This window comes from Micromys minutus (genome assembly GCF_963924665.1).
Source record: "Micromys minutus genome assembly, chromosome: 18".
NCBI lineage: Eukaryota > Metazoa > Chordata > Mammalia > Rodentia > Muridae > Micromys > Micromys minutus.
In genome coordinates this window covers 54344335-54361058 of record NC_137953.1, presented here as the reverse complement: position 1 = coordinate 54361058, position 16724 = coordinate 54344335, and the positions used below count along the sequence as shown (strand labels likewise).

The following is a 16724-nucleotide window of genomic DNA, read 5'->3' as shown; positions in this document are numbered from 1 at the left end:
TGCTCCTCAGTGCTGTGAGAGTAGCTTCACTTCCTGAGTACATGCAGTCTCAGGCACTCACAGCGCAGACTGCATTCCTCTAACAGAAAGTCCTGAGACTCTCCCAATGCCAAGAATTCCTTAGACCAATGAACAAACAGTGTTTGTGAATATTATGACTAGATTCTTGGAAATAGTTCCTGTAACAAGGCACTCCTTGAAAGGAATGTGTGAGAAAAAAATCTGATCAATTGTTTAACTGCTTAGGGATCATGCCAAACATTGTTTGTGTTTGACTTTTAACGTTCAAGACGCAACGCACTGCTCCTTTGGGGTTCTATATTTCCACTACTAAACACCAGCTTCCCACTTCAGTTTCCCTGGTTATGAAGCAATTGTTCAGTTGATTTTCCATTTTATTTTGTCGATAGGCTTTCTGCAACACATCTTCTAGTATCATATAGAAGTACTGGAAGCAACGACATCTGGCTAAAGGTTATTAGGGCAAGGATTTAAGAGAGAGCGGATCCTGGAAATCCCATACCTGACAGTGTGCTTTGACAGATAACCTCCCAGTTTCACCCCAGTTCCACTCCCACTCTCCCTTTCTCTGTACTGTGAAACAACAACAATGATCCCACTGTTACTTTTAATTTAATTCCTTAAATTAAGGGAATCCTTGAACAAAAATGTTTTTGTCTCTAGATTGGCTTTTCATCTTATAGGCCACTTGGAAAAAACCCTCATTTCCTCATCAAATGTATCCTATACTGAAATGCAAGCAAATGGTAATCGAACCAATGAAATTTCATCCACTAAACACAGCCACATAACCATTCTTCAAATTAAAGCCACCCCATCACTCCAGATTCCTTTTATGCTACACTCGCCAATGTTGTAGCCTCTTTACTTTATATAGTGGTTGGAATGGTCCATCAATTGTACCATGGTCTTTCTGGCAGTGGGCACTGATTTGGGGGCTGCAAGTAAAAGGGCCACCATCATTGAAAAAAATCTATTAAAAATGAGGATTTACCCCTCCCCCCCAGGATGGGGGTCATGACTTGGCTGTTTACACAATTCTTTCAGATAATTCAGGTACACCCAAACCTTTGAACATCATTCTTTGCCTTCTGGCCCTGCCTCCTTTTTTTTTTTTTTTTTTTTTTTTAAATAACTCTGCACTCCTCTTTAAATGGCATTAAAGCAGCATGCTTACCAGTGGTGCATTCCTTGAATCCCAGCACTCAGGAGGCAGAAGCAGGAGTTTCTTTGTGAGTTTGATGCCAGCTTGGTCTCCAGAGTGACTTCCAAGTCATGCAGAACTACATAGCCAGATCTTGTCTAGAATACAGCAAACCCAATCAAGCAAGCAACCAACCAAAGACTGGTGCTCTCTGTGTGCTGAGCTATGATATGTTAATCTCTAGCATTGACAAGATTGCATTCTCTACTCTCTTAAGCTTTAAAGTATATTTAGTAGCTCTGCAGACATATGATTTACATAAAACTATTCAATGTGTCCTGAAATTTGAAAATTTGTCCTGAAAATTGTTACTCCTTTCCAACAGAATTTTTCAGGACAAAGCTGTTCCATTTCTCATGACAATTTTCACCCTCTGACGAGACACAAAATAAGAGGCTTTGGAAATATTTGCTGATGACTTGCTATGTAAATAAAAACAAACTCATCACAGAAGACTAAGGGTTTCCACAGTGCTGGGAATGTGTGTGTCTGAAAACCTTGCATATCTATGATTCACAGTGGAAACATACTTGTGGTGTAAGAACACTTGGACTGTGGCAGCCTCTGGGATGCTTTTTTTTTTCTGCCCTGTCCATATATCACAATTTCCCTGGAGGTTAGCTCTGGTCAGATCCTACTTATGAAGAATATTTGCCCTATTTCTCGTCATTAGAGCATTTTCTGGACCAATCCTTAAGCAAGTAGGAAAGACAAATGAAAAAATGTCTGGCTTCTATCTATCCTGTCACGAAGATAGATGTGTAGGGTGTTCTGTCTATCTTTTCATTGTTGTCAGGGAGATAGATGTGTAGGGTGTTCTGTCTATCTTCTCATTGTTGTCAGGGAGATAGATGTGTAGGGTGTTCCGTCTATCTTCTCATTGTTTGTTGTCAGGGAGATAGATCTGTAGGGTGTTCTGTCTATCTTCTCATTGTTGTCAGGGAGATAGATGTGTAGGGTGTTCTGTCTATCTTCTCATTGTTTGTTGTCAGGGAGATAGATGTGTAGGGTGTTCTGTCTATCTTCTCATTGTTGTCAGGGAGATAGATGTGTAGGGTGTTCTGTCTATCTTCTCATTGTTTGTTGTCAGGGAGATAGATGTGTAGGGTGTTCCGTCTATCTTCTTATTGTTTGTTGCTAGGCACCCATGCCACATGGGTTACTCTTAGGTCTAGTTCTGTCTTTTTCTCTCCTTCCAGGCCTCTTAACTGTGCTTATGAGATCCTCCTCTCAAATGCCTCTTATGTCCAGATCTTGGATTCAGTATTTATTTTTCAGAAAGTCCAAAATAAGTTAATTAAGGCTGACCTAGAAAAACACAGTGAAACTGACAAATTTCTTCACCTATGCAGAAACCCTGAACCATTTCTTTCCTTTCTGAAAGTGTGTTCATTAGAGACCTGGACAACACTACATTTTATGGTTGCATTAAAATCCTACTCAGCTTTTTCTAGGTACAATGCCCATGTTTTTGCTTTTGCACAAGATTTCCAGATATGGATGACTCATATAGTGACTGTGAACCAGTAGCATTCTTAATACATTAGGATAGTGTCTAGTAGATAAAAGATACACAGAAGCCAGCTTCCTCAGCCATCCCCTTTTACGGTACTCTGTAGATACTTGAGAGAGAGAGAGCGAGAGATAGATAGATAGATAGATAGATAAAAACATCTTGTAGTCTTAGGTCTATTAAAAGTTCCTGTCTTCAAGAGCTTGAAATACAAAAGCATAAATATGGATCATTCACCTAAATGAATAAACACATGTGGAAAAAAAGGATTGAAAACATGAGAAGTGCAGAATATGCATGAGGAAATGGAAATCTATATGCAGCAATAGTGTCAGTCAGGGCTTATGGCAGTGCTTTCTCCGTGCTCCATTACCTTCAGGGAGGGCAGTGAAGCAAGAATGGAGGAGCAGGGAGAGGGGCTGGGTTGTCATCTTATTCTAAAAGCATTAAGGCAAGATTCCTGTTGTGTTGCACAGGATTGCATAGTCCTTGAGTTCTGAGCAGAGAGGAGTCAGGAAATTGGGTATGTATTTAAGAGGCTCTCCCAGGGCTGCTGTAGAAACAGAATAAAGAGACAAGGGTGGAGGGTTGTAGGGTTGCTAGGGCCGGAGAAGTGGTCATACTGCAGATCACATAGCTGTGGATGTTGGGCAAGGCATTGGATGTAATAATAAAAACCTGGCTGATGAACTAGTGATAAACAAAATAAAAGAGTATGAACACAAGTATCCTGTGAGTTATTAAAGAAAAAGTTCATCAAGGTAGGTGATTTCCATTGCTTTTGGCTGGCCATAACTAGATGGTGAGACACTGCTGTTGAAGACAGCACACATTTTGATTGCAGAACACAGAGAAGTCAATCTTTAACTCTCAGGAATGTCTTCCCTTGCTGGCCAGCTTTCACCCTGCTGGATGGCTGTGTGCAGGCTGCTGGTGCAGGAAAGACGACACTGATCTTGAGCACTGAGCCCTGTGTGCTTCCTTACCCACCTGCCAGGCAAGATGTGCCCATTGCTACAGTAGTGACATGACCATTTATGGGGGCAACCAGTTCCTCTCTTGATTAGATATGAGGCCTTCTCCAAAGAATTTATGCCTGGTGAACATGTCTAGACCCATGGCTAGGGTAAATAGTTAGGTTATTAAGTTCCTTTCTAAATATGTATGCCTCTGTTCACAAATTTCTAATGTTTCCAACCTTGGTCAGAAAGGGCTCTAATTGCAAAGAGTACTATTTAATGAAGGGACTAGAACAAGTTAATGAGTGCTAAGATATCTATGGGAAATCTCTATCAACATTCCTTTGAAGGTTCAGGGAAAATTTTTGAAGGTGAGGTTAAAAAAAAGGTAAAAGCTGAAGGTTGAGGAGGAGTATTGTGAAAGGCTGGCCTCTGGCCATGACCTCCCTGTTAAAATAGCTGTGGTCATCCACAGGCAATCCCACTGCACCCCAAAACAGCGCTAGCAGTGGTGCTAATGGTAGCCGATGGCTGTTGAGAGAGGAAAAGATATACCCATGCATGGACACATAGGCAGCACTAATTGAATTTAAAGGATTATACAAACCACAGCAAAACACCTGCCTTCTCTTCTTGGAAGAGAGATGAGGGATAAGTTGAGGGATAGGAGAACTAGAGGAAGGAAGTAGGAGGTGAATATGAGCAAGGTATATTCCATACTTGTGTGAAATTTTCAATAAGTAATACTTAAACATGGTGGTGAATTAGCTATAAGAGACTAGAAACACAAGGAATTATTGTGTTTCCAAATAGTCAACTGAAAGACAAAATATCATTTATTGAATTGGTTAGGGAAGAGACCTTCTGCAGTAAAGCCAGTGTTGAGCATAATATTTAGGATTCGTCCTTGCAGAGGACAGCAGCGTACCCTAGTTAGAGCACATGTTCTGGACTCTAGAAGCCCTAAGTCTGCTTTGTCACATCCCTGTTTAGCTATCGTATTTCTCCCAAGTTTCTTTATTGGTAAAATGGAGTGACCTACCAGCAACACCTTGTTTCCAGAGTGAAGTGAATCGACCTGTGTAAAGCACACGGCCATTCACAGCATTGAGTATTTGCTGATGATAATTCAAGAGAAATATCAACTGGTAAGTGTTCTGCACCAGAGGGTGAGGACTCGGGTTTGGGTTCTGAGTAGAAATTTGGAGTGCAGATGAAATCATAAGCTATGAGACAAGATGAGGTCACTGGGGAAGGCAGGGCAGACAGAAAAGGTAGTGTCTCCAGGGACTTAGTCCTAGAGTCGGAGAAAGGGAGAAAGTATTCACACTTCCAACTGACTCATGTTTAAGAACTTCACATTTCCTTTGAGTGTTAACATTATTACTTGAAAATTCAATGGAGTGGCTGATGAGGAGAGCCATTCACTTGGAAATGTATGTGCAGTGGGCCAAAGCAGAGCCTATCTGGAAGTTTCACTTGCCTTTCTCAGAAAGTACATGTGTGTCAGAAGCTGCTAGTCATGCACTGAATGTTATTCACCTAAGAAGGATGAGTAAAGCAGCCATATGTGATCGGTTTAGAGAACAGAAAGTGGTTAAAAGGGGTTAGATTTCAGAGAATGATTCCATGACAGGGTCACACAGAAATTTACATGCTTTTTACTGTGTCAACCCTTGTTTTTGTTGCTGTTGAAACAACCTAGAAGTATAAAACATCAGCTTCTGTGTTTTGAGATTACATTTGATCTTCTGAAATGGTAATAAATCTGTAATCATCTACATGATAGGTCTGTATCCTTCTACATGATACATGATAGGTCTGTAACCATCTACATGATAGGGCTGTATCCATCTACATGATAGGTCTGTATCCATCTACATGATAGGTCTGTAACCATCTACATGATAGGTCTGCAACCATCTACATGATAGGTCTGTAATCATCTACATGATAGGTCTGTATCCATCTACATGATAGGTCTATAACCATCTACATGATAGGTCTGTATCCATCTACATGATAGGTCTGTAACCGTCTACATGATAGGTCTGCAACCATCTACATGATAGGTCTGTAACCGTCTACATGATAGGTCTGCAACCATCTACATGATAGGTCTGTAATCATCTATATGATAGGTCTGTATCCATCTACATGATAGGTCTATAACCATCTACATGATAGGTCTGTATCCATCTACATGATAGGTCTGTAACCGTCTACATGATAGGTCTGTATCCTTCTACATGATAGGTCTGTAACTATCTGCATGATAGGTCTATATCCAGCTATCTGATAGTGTGTGTGACCAGCTTTTTGTGACAAGTCTGTAACCCCAGCTATATGATAGGCTAAGGCAGGCAGATCTCAAGTTCAAGCCTCACTGGAGCAACTTGAATGATACTGGCTCATGAAAAACAAAAGACGGTGTGGACGTCCGTGGCAGCACATTTGCCTCGAAAGTGGGAGACCCTGCATTCAACCACAATACTGCAAAAATGAGTGCAGAAACATGTGAAACAGCACATTTGTCATGTTAAACATGTTTGATTGCACAGTTCTATGACACTGGTTCTAGTCACAAAGTCTGGCAGCTTTTACTGCCAGTAAAACAATTTTGGTTCCAAATTTGTTTCATCAACTCCAACAGAAATTCTGTGTTCACTAAGTGATTCACCATCATGTCCCTGCCTCTTTGTGGCACTGGTGTATCTGTTAGGGTCTCCAAGAGAACAAAACCAGTGGAACAGATACATATAAGACTTCAGGACATGTTCTGTTCAGCAACAGCTGCCTCACACTGGAGTGATTCAGATACTCAGTCCATGAGGCCAGATGCCACAGCAGTTTCCCATGGTAGGTCAAGTGTACAGTCTTACTCTATAATTTGCCAGTTCTATTTACTTACTGTTAGTGGAAAATGCAACATTTGGCTCTTAGCAAATGTTTTAAAGGTGTATCTATAGTATAGTACTCAATTAGTAATTTTGCATTGGGTTTAGGGCTGGCAGTGCCCACCCTCCATGCCAGCAGCAGCCTAGATCTTTTTACTAGAGCTACACTGTGGAGGAGTCTTACTGAGTCGGATGGTTATTCTGTTTAAGTTTTCAAGGAACTGCCAAACTGTTTTCCAAAGCAAACATGTTACTTGGCATTTCTTAATCCTTCCTGCATATCTCTATCAACACACTAAATTCCCTGATGTATTAGTGACTGGGGAGTGGTTCATCACTATGGTTTTGACTTGAATGTCAAATGATGATTAATGATGCAGATCATTTTTTTTTTAAATTAATTCTCCTGCACATTCTATGTTGGTTGTTTGTCTTTTTGATGTGAAACTGGAGGAGTTCATTATATATGCTGTTAGTAATAGAATGGGATTGTGTGTGTGTGTGTGTGTGTGTGTGTGAGAGAGAGAGAGATAAATGTTTAGGTTCATTTCCCTTTGTGGGGCTATGGCTTCATCTGCCCTGATGCTCCTTTTGCTGCTGTTTTCATGGAAAGAAGCTCAGTGGTCAGGGGTATATCTTGATCTCCCAGAGGTCCCATGTTCAATTTCCAGCATCATGGAATTCTCCAGCTTCATGGAATTCAATTCCATCATAGACTTTTCTGCAGGCACCCCCACACATGTGACATATAGGAACATACACATACACATGAAAATAAATTTAAATTAAAAATATATATTTAGCTAATTATAGTGACATACACTATAATCCCAGTAGCTGGGGGGTGGGATGGGGCTGAAGTAGCAGGATCAGAAATTCAAATTTAGTTTGAGCTACATAGGCAGTTCCAGGCCAGTCTGGGCTAATTAGAGAAATTCTGTCTCAAATATAAGTAAATAAATAGTGTCATACAGACATTATTCGTTTGATAAGTGAGAACTCATTTGTCAATCTTCTCCTCTGTACTGTGGAACTTAATTTATTTATATATAAAATAACTGCTTATTAAAACATAATTGCTGGGAAGCACTCAGTAGTAATAACAAATTCATAGTTTATGCAGAATCCAAGCACGGAAAAGGCTTGGGCTGGTTGCTATGATTTGGAGTATCATACATCTTGTTTTAGTTTGGCATGCCTATTTCCGGCACCCTTGGTGAGTTTGGTAGAATGTCTTCTAAGCAAAATTTTGTCTCCAGAGACATGCGTCCTCTCTCCTGGACTCTAGCTGACTGAACTTTCATGAAACAGGGAAGGATGGGCCTGAATGATTTTATTCAAAAGATTGCCAACAATTCCTATGCATGTAAACACCCTAAAGTTCAGTCCATTTTGAAAATCTCCGAACCTCAGGAGCCCGAGCTAATGAACAGCAACCACTCTCCTCCGCCAAGTCGCTCTCAACAAATCAACATGGTTCAGTCCTTCAATCCCCATGCCAAACCCTCTGACATTCACTTCTTGACAGTAATTGGAAAGGGCAGTTTTGGAAAGGTTCTTTCTATGCTGTCAAAGTTTTACAGAAGAAAGCCATCCTGAAGAAGAAGGAGGAGAAGCATATTATGTCAGAGCAGAATGCTATGTTGAAGAGTGTGAAGCACCCTTTCCCAGTGGGCCTTCACTTCTCTTTCCAGACTGCTGACAAACTCTACTTTGTCCTAGATTACGTTCATGGTGGAAAGCTGTTCTACAATCTCCAGAGGGAGCGCTGTTTCCTGGAAACATGTGCTTGCTTCTAAGCAGCTGAAATAGCCAGTGTCTTGGGTTATCTGTACTCCCTAAACATCGTTTATAGAGACTTAAAATCAGAGAATATTCTCCTAGACTCACAGGGACACATTGTCCTCATTGACTTTGGACTCTGCAAGGAAAACATCGAGGACAACGGGACAATGTCCACCTTCTGTGGCACACCTGAGTATTTTGCTCCTGAGTTTCTCCATAAGCATCCGTATGACAGGACAGTGGACTGCCTTGTATGAGGTGCTCTATGGCCTGCCTCCGTTTTATAGCTGGAACACAACTGAGATGTATAACAATATTCTGAACAAGCCTCTCCAGTTGAAACCAAATATTACAAACTCAGCAAGGCACCCCGGCCTCCTGCAGAAGGACTGGACCAAAAGGCTGGGTTCAGAGGATGACTTTATGGAGATAAAGAGTCATATTTTCTTCTCTTTAATTAACTGGGATGATCTCATTCATAAGAAACTGAGGAAGATCTCAGAAAATGGAAAAATCTCCCATGCTCATGGATTGGAAGGATCAACATTTTAAAAATGATCATCTTACCAAAAGCAATCTACAGATTCAATGCAATCCCCGTTAAAATACAAATCCAATTCTTCATTGAGTTGGAAAGAGCAATGTGCAATTTCATCTGGAATAACAAAAGAGTTAGAATAGCGAAATCCATCCTCAACAACAAGAAAACATCTGCAGGAATCACTATCTCTGACCTCAAGCTATACTATAAGACAATTGTGCTAAAAACTGCATGGTACTGGTACAGAAATAGGCACATGGATCAATAGAATAGAATAGAAGATTCAGACATGAGGAATCTCATGCCATAGAATCAAACAACCCTATTAAAAATGGGGTACAGAGCTAAGCAAAAAGTTCTCAATTGAGGAATATTGAATGGCTGAGAAGCATCTAAGGAAGTGTTCAATATTCTTAGCTATCAGGGAAATGCAAATCAAAACAACCCTGAGATTCCACCTCACACCAGTCAGATTAGCCAAGATCCAAAACTCAGATGACAGCAGATGCTGGCAAGGATATGGAGAAAGAGGAACACTTCTCTACTGTTTGTGGGGTTGTAAACTGGTAAAACCACTCTGGAAATCAGTTTGGTGATTTCTCAGAAAATTGGACATAGTACTACCTGAAGATCCAGTTATTCCACTTCTGGGCATAAACCCCAGAGACACGCCATTATACAACAAAGACACATGCACCACAATGTTCATAGCAGCTCTATTTATAATAGCCAGAAGCTGGAAGAACCCAGATGTCCTTCAGTAGATGAATGGATACAGAAATTGTGGTACATTTATACAATGTAGTACTACTCAGCTATCAGAAACCTTGACTTTATGAAATACTTAAGAAAATGGATGCATTTAGAGAATGTCATTCTGAGTGAGATAACCCAGTCACAAAAGAACAGACATAATATGCAGTCACTGATAGTGGGATGCTAACCCCAGAAAGCTGTGAATACCCCAGAAACAACTCACAGACTGTATAAAGTTCAAGAAAAAAGAAAAAAAAAAAAAAAAAAAAAAAAAAAAAAAAAAAGAAACCATTATGCTCAATCCTTACAAACCAAGAAAACTTTAACTAAGTGGGGGTTACATCCTGTTTTCCATGTACTTTATGCTCATTGTAACTAGTAAGACCTTAATGCACACTATCAAACCTTTGAAAAAAAGAGCCAAGCACTGACAAAAATGTATTTGTATACTTTTAAGCAAAAATGCTTAAAATTTGTACATTTATCTTTGTTTTTAAAAATAAAGTTGTTAAAAAATAAAACATAACTCTAAAACATTAAAAAATAAATAAAAAGAAGATCACACCCCCATTTAACCGAAATTTGAGCGGGCCCAGTGACTTTCGGCACTTTGATCCTGAGTTTACTGAGGAGCTGTCCCCAGCTCAATCGGCCAGTCCCTTGACAGCATCCTTGTCAATGTGAAAGAGGCTGCAAACACCTTCCTTGGCTTCTCCTCCGCACATCCCATGGACCCCTTTCTCTGAACACTCCCAGGACGATTCCGAAGGATTTGCTCAGCGTTTTCTAAAGTGTTTTAGTTAGCCTTTGGTGGAGTTGCCAGCTGACAGAACATTTAAAAGAGAATTTGCACACCTGGAAGCTTGGCAGTTCCGCGCACACTGCTTGACCGAAGCTTTCCAAAGAGCAGGTCCTCCTCTCAGTGAGCTTATGAGGTCTTCATTTCTTCCTTCCATCATGGTGCTACGAGCATGAGACAGACACCTTGGTCTCAGAAGGAAGATGCAGGTCTAAGAGGGATCTCCCGAAGGTCTGAGCTGTAATCAAGAATATCCTGCAATGTGCCTTTTCTCAGATCATGTTAGCTCCAAAGCTTTTTCTATCGCAGAGTGTTCTGTTTTTGTTTGCTTGTCTTGGTTCTGTATTTTCCCCCTTGCGGATTTACTGTGTGTGCAGTAGTGTGAGTGAGCTATGCCTGATCACAGACAGTTTTGTTGTAAGCATCAATGTGACACTTGCAGGACACTACAGCGTGGGACATTGTTGGCTTCTTCCACATTTGGAAGACAAATTTACATGTATACTGTCTTGTAAGATATAGTTAAAACCTATTGAAATGGTCTTGCAATGACAAGCATCCAGATTCATAAGGAAAACATTGCTGCATCAAATATTTCTATTTTTAGAAAGGGTTTTTATGGACCAGTGCCCCTGTTGTCAGTCAAAGCCATTGGTGTTTTTGTTTGAAATGTCACCTGTACAATGGACATTATTTATGAGTTTCCCCTTTGTTCTCTTTCTTTTGCATTCATTCCTGATTGTTGTATGTATCCTGTAAAGAAAGTTTGCACATTGGGTATAACACTGTATATTTAAACTTACAGGCCTATTTGTAAACCATCATTTTAATGTACTCTAATGAACATGGTTATAATATGTGCAATTCCTCTTCCTCACCACACAACTTTTTTTTGTGTGTGATAAAACCAACTTTTGTTTACAATAATATCTTGAAAAATATTTTTAAAAACATAATTGCTGTTTGCTTTCTCTGTGCTTCAAAGCTTTTGTGGTTGATGTGAATGAATATTTAAGAACAGGAATAAAACAGGAAAATAAAATAAAAAGTTTGCAAATCCCTTCTAATATATGGTACTGTTTATCTTTACAGTTATTATGACAGAACTGTCTTTAACCTTAAAGTAAAACCCATTCAAAAAAGCCTTATAGTAAAACCCATTCGCATGAGTGTGAACTCAAGACTCATCTGCTGTTTTAGCTTTGCTGCTCACAAGTCACAGAGCATAGCAAAATACCTGGTAGTGAGCAAGTACTTTCCACCAATACAATTCAACAGCAACCATCCATGCAATTTTCAGTGTGTTGCATTTTAAAAAGCAGAGACATAAGCAGGTACGAGACTGACATTTTCTCAAGTTGATGGAGTTCTGCACAACAGTTTGCATGTGGTAGCCATGAGATCTTGAGGCTTCTGAAGACTTTTCCTTTTCTTCATTTTTTCTTAATTTGTTCATATTGTTTCTGTTTTGTTTTGATACTAATCGTTTTTTATGCATGTTTCAAAAATTATATTTCCTGTCCATTTTATATTGGCATTTTTTGATGTTAAACTGTAGGAATTCTTTACATAGTCTGGACAACAGTAAAATGACATTTTTTCTCTCATAAATTAATCTCATTACACTTTGCTAGGTCTATGACTTCAGCCACTCCAATGCATGCTTCTTTGACTACCATTTCTTTGAAATGGTGGTCCCACAGAAGTTTACAGTCTGGCCTTCAACTCATAATCCTCCTCATCACTGGCATGGCGAGCATGAGACAAAATCAGGCCAGTGCTCCACCAAATGACCCAAGCTGAATTTATTTTCTGATATGACTCTACTTTGGACTTTCTTTGTATCTTTGTTATCTAGACACCCAGAATTTTCAGAAGGGATAAAGAGTCTTTTGTACTGTAGTAATCCTGAGTTTTCCAAAGACCTTTCCTCAAAACACTCAGCAATACTGAAGATGGAAATGCCTTGCTGTCTTTAAGATTCCAGGAAACAATAGAGCCCTCCTTTTCTTTAATCTTCCTTCTGCATGAGATACTTCTTTTGGATCACAGGCAGAAACCCAGCCTGACCAGACTGAAGTGCTGACTTTATGCATTAGAACTGTGGTGTACAAATGGATATTTGAAAGTAGTTGACCATTTCTTTTTATTAAAAAACAAAAAAGGAAAACTACTATAACACCAAAAGAGAATAAGCAAATTGACCTTTCTGTCCACAGTTGTAATAAAGAGAAGAAGGGTGTGTAGAGCAGCACTCTAGGTCTTTATTCACTGTTCACCCCACCTGCCAGTCACCATCAACCTACACTATACGTTGCAACCAAAAGGAGGTTGACAAACACTCTTATTTTAGGTTCTTACCAGAACAATTAGGTTAGAATACTTGATTCTACTTAGAGGAGGAATAGGGAAAGATTTCTGGACATTTGAAATTCCCAGAAGAAGGGCTAAGGATTTAGCTTAGTGTTATTGAACTTGCCAAGAAAACTCAAGACATTGGATTTGTCCCACAGCATTGATGATAATTCCCAGGAGGATATTAAATCTGAACAATATAGAAAGCATTGCAAGAAGAAAGAAGAAGCCACATAAAAATCATTTTTATCTGTGTGAAGTTTTAGGCTGTTTTCCCACAACATGAAACAGGAGAGAAACAACAGGCCTACTATTCTGCCTTTCATTGTGGGGGGCTATTTCACAGTCAACAGGGACAGACAAAAAGTGAGTCTTTTTCTTCCAAGCATTGAAAACATTAGCAGAATTTAAGACAATAAAAACATAAATAGTCTCTGCGCCTCGAGTGGCCAGGGCACAGAGAGGTCTGGGCCCAGCGTATGGAAAACACCCCCCCCCCGATTGGTTCAAGAACCCTGGAATAGGGACTTGCTATCTGCCTGGAAAGACATCCTGTGCGAACCAAACACTCAGGCCATTTGCTACCGGTAACAACAGTGATCCAGGGACACAGGCCTGGCGAGTCTGCTGTGCACTGTGAGTAGACTGCTCACAGAGAGGGCTAGGACGAGCACGTGGTAGGTGCAGCCCTCCAGTTGTTCCAGGGGAGCAGTAACTCTGCTGTAGAAACTTGAGTCCACCCAGAAGGTCCTTGCTTATAAAACAAAGGCTCAAGCCATTTGCCACCTAAAAGAGCAGAGATCCAGGGACACAGGCCAGGTACACGGGAGAGACAGGAACCAATCATTGACGACAAGACCATGTATAATCACAGACAACAAAATGGCAAGAGGAAAGCAAAAGAACTTTCTTAATGGAAACCAAAACAACCTGGCAACATCAGAACCCAGCTATTCCATCACAGCAAGCAGCGGAATGGAAAACACTCCAGAAAAAGAAGATTCATGATCATACCTCAAGATGATGATGGAGATCTTTGAGAAGAGCATGAATAACTCACTTAAACAAGAACAAAAGGAAAACCATAAAGAAATAAAAGCTTTTAAAGAGGCCACATGAAAAACACTTGAAGAAATCAAAGAAGAAATGGAAAACAACCAAAGAGATGAAAGAATTGAAGAAGGAATTTAAAATGGAAATGGAGAGTAAGGGCTTTTCAATTGCCCAACCACCAGTTCAGTTCAGAGTGTGACTAAAGGAGAATACATACACAAAACCCAAGTATATTTATATGTATATGTGTATGTATATGTCTATATATACACACACATATATGCATATGTACACAGCTTTTATATATGCTATACATAGTATATTTTCTTACTATAAGCTTGTTTTTATATGTTCTAACTGTATAGCATTTGCAATAAAAGAAAATAAATACAAAAAATAAATAAATAAATAAAATGGAAATGGAAACAATAAAGAAAACACTAGAAAAAAAAAACAACCCTGGAGGTAGAAAACCTAAAAAAATCAGTAGTCTCAGATGCAAGCATCACCAACAGACTGCTAGAGATGGAAGAGAGAATCTCAGGGGCTGAAGACAACATTGAAAACATAAACAAAACAGTCAGAGAAGATGCAACAACCAAAAAGCTCATAATCCAAAATGTCCAGGAGATCCAGGACACAATGAGAAGACCAAACCTAAGGATAATAGGAATAGAAGTGGGTGAAGAATATCAACTAAGAGGCACAGTAAATATCTTCAACACAATCGTAGAAGAAAACTTCCCTACCCATAAGAATGAGATAACCTTGAGCATAAAAGAAGCCTAGAGAACTTCAAATAGAGTGGACAAGAAAAAATTATTCTTGATATATAATACTCAAAACGCCAATTGCCCAAAGCAAAGAGAGAATACTAAAAGGAGTAAGGGAAAAGGTCATGTAACATATAAATATAGACCAATCAGATTCACACCCGACTTCTCAACAGAGACTATGAAAGCTAGAAGATCCTGGACAGACATCATGCAGACCCTAAGAGAACACAAGTATCAGACAAGGCTGGTATACCCAGTGAAACTCTCAAACACCATAGATGGAGAGAACAAGATATTCCAGGGAAAAACTAAATTTACACAATATCTGACCACAAATCCAGCACTACAATGAACAATACAAAGAGATAAATTACATCCTAGTAAAAACAAGAAAACACCTAGGCAAGAAAACCAAAAGAAGAAAGACACACAGGCACAATTCTACCTCTAAAAGCAAAAATGGCACAGCAACCACTATTCCTTAATATCTATTAGCATAAATAGACTCAATTCCCCAATAAAAAGATATAGGCTATCAGACTCGATACATAAACAGAATCCAGCATTTTGCTGCATACAGGAAACTCAACTCAGAGACAAAGACAGACACTATCTCACAGTAAAATGTTAGGAAAAAACCTTCCAAGCAAACATCCCCAAGAAACAAGCTGGAGTAGCCATTCTAATATAGAATAAAGTAGATTTTCAACCAAAAGTTATCAAAAATGATAAGGAATGACTCATTTTACTCATTACAAGGAAAATTTATCAGGAGGAACTCTAAATCCTTAACATACATGCTCCAAATACAAGAGCACCCATATTCATAAAATAAACCCTACTAAAGCTCAAAAAATACATTGCATCCCATACAATGATAGTGGGAGACCTCAACACCCCACTCTCATCAATGGACACATTATGGAAGCAGAAACTGAACAAGAACACAGTGAAACTAGCAGAGGTTATAAACCAATTGGAATTAATAGACACCTACAGAACATTTTATCTTAAAACAAAAGAATACCTCTTCTTCTCAGCACCTCATAGCACCTTCTCCTAAATTGACCATATAATTGATCTCCAAACAAGTCTCAATAGATATAAGAAGATTGAAATACTCCCATGCATCCTATCAGATCACATGGTCTAAGGCTGGTCTTTAATAACAATAAAGACAACAAATAGCTCATAAACACATGGAAACTAAACAATACTCTCTAAAACTATAGCATGTTCAAAGAAGAAATAAAGAAAGAAATTAAATGATTTTCTAGAATTTAATGAAAATGAAAACACAACATATCCAAACTTATGTGATGCAATGAAAGCAGTACCAAAAGGAAAACTCATAATTCTGAGTGCTTCCTAAAAGAAACTGGAGAGAACATACACTAGCAACTTGACAGTTGAAAGCTCTAGAACAAAATGAAGCAGATACACCCAAGAGGAGTAGATGGCAAGAAATAATCAAACTCAGAGCAGAAATTGACCAAATAGAAACAAAAAGAACCATTCAAAGAATCAACAAAACCAAGAGCTGGTTCATTGAGAAAATGAACAAGATTGATAAACTCTTAGTCAGACTAACTAGAGGGCAAATAGAGCGTATCCAAATATTAAAATTAGAAAGGAAAGAGGAGACATAACAACTGAAATTGAGGAAATTCAACAAATCATCAGATCCTACTACAAAAGCCTATACTGAACAAAGCTCGAAAATCTGGAGTAAGTGGATGAATTCCTAGACATATAACAGATACTAAAGTTAATCCAGGTCCAGGTAAACCATCTGAATAATCCCATAACACCTAAAGAAATATAAGCAGTCATCAAAAGCCTCCCTTCCAAAATATCCTAGGTCCAGATGAATTCAGTGCAGAATTCTATCAGACATTTATTGACAACCTAATAACAATACTCTCCAAACTATTCCACAAAATAGAGTCAGATGGAGCACTATCTTACTCATTTTTTGAGGCCACAATTACCCTCGTTCCTAAACTACACAAAGACCCTACAAGGAAAGAGAACTTCAGTCAATCTCATTTATAAACATTGATGC

General features: G+C 39.1%; 1 pseudogene across 1 annotated transcript; it reads left to right on the top strand.

Moving 5' to 3' along the window:
* The first annotated feature begins 7896 nt into the window (after positions 1 to 7896).
* Positions 7897 to 10422, top strand: LOC308432105 (serine/threonine-protein kinase Sgk1-like; annotated as a pseudogene). Its single transcript has 2 exons — positions 7897 to 8862; positions 10232 to 10422. The product of its transcript is annotated as a serine/threonine-protein kinase Sgk1-like (transcript).
* The last annotated feature ends 6302 nt before the right edge of the window (positions 10423 to 16724 follow it).